This window comes from Spermophilus citellus (assembly GCF_964194105.1).
Source record: "Spermophilus citellus genome assembly, chromosome: 13".
Lineage (NCBI taxonomy): Eukaryota > Metazoa > Chordata > Mammalia > Rodentia > Sciuridae > Spermophilus > Spermophilus citellus.
Genome location: NC_138193.1, coordinates 77,794,353 through 77,800,890, shown reverse-complemented (window position 1 = coordinate 77,800,890; position 6,538 = coordinate 77,794,353). Strand labels below are relative to the sequence as shown.

At 45.0% G+C, this 6,538-nt stretch overlaps 1 long non-coding RNA gene across 1 annotated transcript; it reads right to left on the bottom strand.

Moving 5' to 3' along the window:
* Positions 1-3,427: 3,427 nt before the first annotated feature.
* LOC308632619 lies at positions 3,428-6,054 on the bottom strand. The gene is made up of 4 exons (XR_014018614.1): positions 5,897-6,054; positions 5,299-5,430; positions 4,367-4,451; positions 3,428-3,859 (listed from the first exon to the last, which is right to left on the bottom strand). It is a non-coding gene; the product is annotated as an uncharacterized lncRNA (long non-coding RNA).
* Between the last annotated feature and the right edge of the window lie 484 nt (positions 6,055-6,538).

Below are 6,538 nucleotides of genomic sequence, written 5' to 3'. Positions count from 1 at the left end.
TTGTTTGTTTGTTTGTTTGTTTTGGTACTGGGGAATTAACCCATAGGTACTTCACCACTGAACCACAACTCCAGCTCTTTTACTCTTTTTTATTTTGAGACACATTCTCATGAAGTTGCTTAAGGCCTCACTAAATGGCTGAGGCTGCCCTCCAACTTGCGATCCTCTTGCTTCAGCCTCCCCATCACTAGGATTATTATAGGCATCTGCCACTGCACCAGACCCAGACTGTCTTTTTGTGTGTGAGGTGGGGTGGTGTAGGGAGGAAAAAGGAACCTCTTGTACATTGTTAGCAGAATCCCTGTTTTCTACCTGCCTGACACCATTGGTACCCTTGCCCCTAGTTATGCGCATTCCTCCAGTTATGACACAAAACAAAATGTCTTCAGACATTGCCAAATGCCCCTAGGAGGAAAAATCACTCACTGGGTTGAGAACCACTGGTTTAAGGGATTGTTGTGGATGTGACCTATGTGTGATTTTCCTGGGGTCCGCAGGTCTATTGTGAATTGACTTTGTTTTTCCACACTCCATCAGGACTTCCATGAGACTGGCCCTATGACAACAACTTGCAGACCATAGAGAAACCAAACTCCTACTGAACCTCCAGGCCCAGTTTTGGGTGGTGTCCTTATTCACGGCCCAGAGGCTTCAATGCCACTGGGGCGGGGTTGGGAAGAGAACAACAGGTCAACTATAGCAAGCCAAGAACTAACAGGGTGGGCTAGCCTCTTAGTGGAGATAAACCCCTAAAACAAATATATAAACAAAAATACATAAAAAAAAAACTCTGAAGCAATTTAATATGAACATTAAGAATGATAGGAAGCTGGGCAGAATGGCACACACCTGTAAACTCAGTGGCTCAGGAGGCTGAGGCAGGAGGATCAAGAGTTTAAAGCCAGACTCAGCGAGGCACTAAGCATCTCAGTGAGACCCTGTCTCTAAATACAATACAAAATAGGGCTGGGGATGTGGCTCAGTGGTTGAGTGCCCCTGAGTTCAATCCCAGGAACTGCCCTCCCCACCAAAAAAGGAATGATGGGAATCCGGGCATGGTGGCACACATCTGTAATCCCAGCAATTGAGGAGGCTGAAGCAGGAGGGCTGCAAATTCAAGGGTGGCCTCAGCAACTTAGTGAGACCCTGTCTCAAAATATAAAATAAAAAGGACTGGGTATGTAGCTCAGTAGTAAAGTACACTATGTTCCATCTCTAGTCCTCCAAACAAACAAACAAACATAAAAGCATGAGGGGAAAATGTTCTCTTTCCTTCTGAACATCAAGCCCATTAGCAATAAAATGACTCATTGTGATTGTCACTGTGATAGGCAGGGAAATGCTGTCAATTAGTCCTGGCATCAACCAGCTAGAGCCCCAGCTTAAGGCCAACTGAGATGTCCAGAGGATTATTTTGCTTGCCCTCTGTACCAGGCAGGTTGTTGATAGAGGAACTCTGTGAAAATGTTTACCATTATTCTGTGTTTTCCTAATTAGAGTTTCTGGAAACATGACGTCTTCTCAGGACCTTGATATGAGAAATAGAATATCAAGGGCTGTGGCAGGACAGAGCTGTGTGCACCTCTGTGGCCTCCCCTCCCTGCAGGCCTTTCAGCAACCTGTTCTGTTCCAACTTTATGTAGAAGGAGAAGTTTGTGAAATACCCCCGTGGTGCAACCTGGGAATCTTTTTAAGATTTCCTATTACTAAGCCGGGCCTTACTTACTAAGGTGGCACTATAATCCCAGAGATGCAGGAAGCTAAGGCAGGAGGATTGCAAGTTTGAGGCCAACCCAGCCAATTTAGCTACAAGACATTGTCTCAAAATTAAAAATAAATAAATAAATAAACAGGGCTGGGGGTAGAGCATAGTGGTAGAGCATCTCTGGGTTCAATCCCCAGTCCTAAATTAAAAAATAAATTCTTATTAGGATGTTTGAAAGTCTACATCTCCATGATCATTATCATAGCTAGTATTTATAGAATATTTTCTACCTTTAGAGTTGTGACCAGACCCACAGCAGGTGAGGAAGCTGAGGTCTACTGATGGTAGGATTTACCAATGGTAAGTTGTTCATAAGTTGGTCTGTATGCCTGAGGAGTCCCCTTAACTTACACATGACCTCAGTATTCAGCAGTCAGGCTGATGAAGCCTCCCTAGCCGTCACAAAACCTACCTCTGTCCATGAAGATTTATTTTAACCAGGCGTGGTGGCGCATGCCTGTAATCCCAGCAGTTTGAGAGGCTTAGGCAGGAGGATTGAGAGTTCAAAGCCAGCCTCAGTCTCTAAATAAAATACAAAATAGGGCTGGGGATGTGGCTTAGAGGTTGAGTGCCCCTGAATTCAATCCCCAGTGCCTACCGTCTCCCCGCCGCAAAAAAAAAAAAAAAAAAAAAAAAAAAAAGTTTTGTTTTATTAAACCTGGGGACTTTAGTCTGAGTCCCCTCCCTGGCCTCCATCTATTAGCAACTGAAAATTCACTACTGTCTCCCTCTTGTTCCAAAAAGCACTGTTACTTTTTTCTCTCCCTGCAATCCTTAGTGGTGGTACTGGGGATTAAACCCAAAGGTTTTCTACCACTAGGCTACCTCCCCAGCCGTTTTTATTTTTTATTTTGAGGCAGGATCTCACTAAGGTGCTGAGGTTGGCCTCAAACATGCAATCCCCTTGCCTTAGCCTCCCAAGTCACTTGGATTACAGGCCTGTGTCAACACACTGGGCTTGCACTTTTCTATAAGGGAAAAAAAAAAGTTTTCTTCTGGTTATTCACTGTAGAAAATTAGGAAAATCCTAAAATGTGCAGGAGGGAAATAAAATCATCCCTAAATACAAAACCTTGAGAAAATTTCTGTAAACAGTTTGACATATTTCCTTCATGTGCAATGTGGTTTTCAGAGGCCTGCTTTTCCCAGCCCCTCAACCAGCTCCTGACTCTTAGGTATTGGGAGTGTTCACAGAAAAGCCCAACCAAGGAGCCACTGAGCACTCCAGACCTTCTGCCTTTACTTTCATGAGGTTTTCCCTCCAAAGGGACCATCATGACAGTATATACTATCATCCTATACCCTCAATTGAAAGTCAGAATTTTGGAGCTGAATTGTGGAGAAATTTGGAGAACTGATAACAACAATTGAAATACCCTTTCCTCACTGAACTTCTTATCCTAAGCACAATGAGATTTGGTTTGCATCTGAGCCTGGCTCCATTAGAAGGAAGACACATCACCCAAACTAGTAGGAGTATAGAGTTACAGCCCTGGTAACTATCTAGGTCATACACCACCCAGCCTAGATCTCTAGATGCTGTCCAAAAAAAATGTAATGTGAGCCACATAGATAATTTTTAATTTTCTAGTAGCCATATGCAAAAGGAAAAAAAAAAGAACAAGTAAAATAACACTTCATAACATTTTATTTAGCCCAAATATCCAAAATATTTATCAGCATATAATCAATATTTAAAATATTAATGAGATGTGTATATTCTTTTTTTAAGTGATAAGTCTTTGAAATGTGGTGTGTATTTTACCCTCACAGCATTTCTCAACTTGGAGCGACCACAGACCAAGTGCTTCATAACCAAAAGTGTTAGTGGCTACCATATTGGACAGTGCAGTTCCAGACCAGTTTTAGCTCCATTTGGTTTCCCACAGCAGCCTCTCCAAACACATCCCCATTCTCAGGGCATTTCACAGCTGGTCTTAAATGCCCCAAATGTGGAAAAAATGGAGAAAGGATTATGATGCATGCTGGTCAGACCCTGCCCCCAGCATACCAGTTCCCAAGAAGCCAAAGCTGATGGAGGCTCTGTGGATCCACTGATGGTGGTGGCTTCTCAATATTCAAGCACAGATGACCCTAGGAGAGACAAGAGAAGTGAACCCCACTTCAAAACCCTTCCATTGTATATGTATACTGCATATACAAGAATGCTGGTACTCAAAAGTCAGCCACCTAGTATCAAACTTCATTTCCCACAGTTCCCCGCGAAGGACCTTAGCTAGAGCCAAGCCAAAGAAACCTGGAACCCACAAGTATGCCTTGCGTTTTCCTGCCTTTGTATCCTTATACATGCTATTTATTTCCAGCTGGAATGTTCTTACTTAGTAAATTCCTACCTAATTCTGAGGCCCCAGTTCTTCACCTCCTCCCTGAAAAAAATTATTTATTTATTTATTATTATTTTTTAAATTACAGTGTTGGGGATTGAACCCAGAACCTCACACGTGCTAGGCATGTGCTTTCACTGAGTTACATCCACTCCCCCATCACCCTAAGTCCCGAGTAAGGGTTTTTGTCTTCCTCTGACTTCTACATCACAGTTCTCAGAATAACCAGGTCAGATGGTGTTAATTTCAAACATACCTTATTTGCTTTTCCCTTTAGTTTGAAAGCACCTGAAAGGCAGAGGTCAAAGTCTTACTCTGTTCCAAGTACCTTCAGGATCACCCTGAAAATGATTCCATTTTATAGGTGAGAAAACAAAGAACAAGAGTGCAAAGTAGCCCAAGTCGCTCAGCTAAGCCCTGGGGCTTCAAGCCTCTCCCCTTTATCCATGTCCTCCCCTGACTTGCCCTTCATTCTCTAACACGTACTGTGAACTTCTTGGACATAAATACACACTTAATTGTTTGACAATTACTTGGGAGTTTTCCCAGAGCTCTAAACAGAGTGTTAGGTGATTTACTAGTCATTTAAAAATCAATGTCCTGAGCCTGTACCACCCGTCCGAGGACCTGGACCATTCCTGCAGGCCCAGGTGTGGCTCATTCCTGGGAATCCCACCCCTCCTGCACACAGCTCAGCTCAGGGGAGGCACCCCATCTATGCTGCTCTTCCACAAGACCAGCTTTCTTCTGTCTTGTTGTACAGTTTGTGCACAGAAGACAAGAGTCTAGATAGCAGAATCAAAGTCCGTCAGGACACAAGGGAATCCTCCCTCATTTCTATCAATGCTATCAGCTTATTTGGGGCTCTTATCTCGAAGGAGGCAATTTAATCCTCCCTCATGGAATCCAAAAGTCACATACCAATTCCCCAAGGAGCTGAGGCAATAAGAAAAGAGCAAAGTTTAGTATTACTCCTTGATAAGAGTCTTGTTTAAACAAGATCACATATAAAAGCCCATCTGATGCCCACACCCTTCTCCCCTCAGCAACCCTCTCTCCTTTCTTCTTCTCTTGTTTGTAAGATAGCACAATTGTGCAATCTGCCGGGCTCCTGGATAGACCTAATGAAATTGCTTTCAAGCCCACAGAGGTTTCCCAGGATCCTTTGTTAGTCCCTCATTCCTGTACCTGGGGCTCCCCTGGGGATGGTGGCAGGTCTGCTCCTGGGCACTTCCCAGTGGCACAGGCTTGTTTACATTTTGAAATTAGAGCAAAGTTCAACTTTGTGGTTGGCTTCAGCACCCTAGGAGATGCGGGACCCTGGTAAAAAAAAAAAAAAAAAGCAAACAATAGTGACCTGGGAAAAGTTCCCTCCCCAAACAGCACCACCCGGCAACATTTTGGCAACAGTTTTCTTTATGGCGAATCTCTGGCTCCTGTACAGTGGAAACACCCAGGAATGGAAACAGCAAAGAGAAAAGGCCACTTGTGCCACTCGAAAGTTTTTTGGTGGCCTTCCTCCACTCCTTCCCTTTTCCCACCAGAGTTGTGTTTTTTGTTTCATTTAAGTTTCCAATAACAGCATGACCACTGCTGGTTGAGGCCCTGTTCTGCTCAAGCTCCGGGGGCAGAGCCATCCCCTCCCTTTAATGCCACAGCTCTAGGCTCAGCATTGTCCCTCAGGCCCTTCTGAAGATGGTGCCCTCAGAGGCAAAGTGGAGATAACACCATGCAACCCCAAGTTAGGAGGGTGGAATGAAGTCATGAACCCTGGCACAGCACCTACCTGCACAGGCCACGGGTTCTCAGCCCTTGATTAGGACAGGAATGTCACAGGAGATCACAGCTACGCTCAGAGGAGACCGAGCAGGCAGTGAGGCCCCTGTGGTAGACCCTGACCACATGGAGATATGGCAGATAGGACCCAGGGGAACTTTGGATGAAGCAACCAACTCCCCTACTCAGCCTGATCTGCAGGATTCCAGGCCAAGGCCCAGCAGCTGTTGGCATAAAACTCTTGTACATTCCACACCAACTGAAAGAGCTTCTGTCCCCACACGGGAAGAACAAACAACAAAGGCAATTGTGTGTCTCCTCCTGCACCATAGAGCAGGCTTGGAGAGAGAAACTTTTTTTTTTTCCCCAGGAGTCCAGATTTGCCCAGAAAGCCAAAGTCACTGATGTAGTCAAACATAACTCTGGAGGAGTGTGTTAGCTAGGTTCCCCCAGTGTGGCAGGGGACCATCACATGCAGAGCACACACACACATGCATGCACGAATCCCAACCAACCCCTCCTGCCCAATGGAGCAGAGCAGAGTCACAGATGCTACTACAAGGCAGTAACCGCCCAGCCCCCAGGAGACCTGGCTCGACCATTCACCTTCCAGTCCAGACCAGACTCCAATGCAGCGCCCTTCTGACACTGA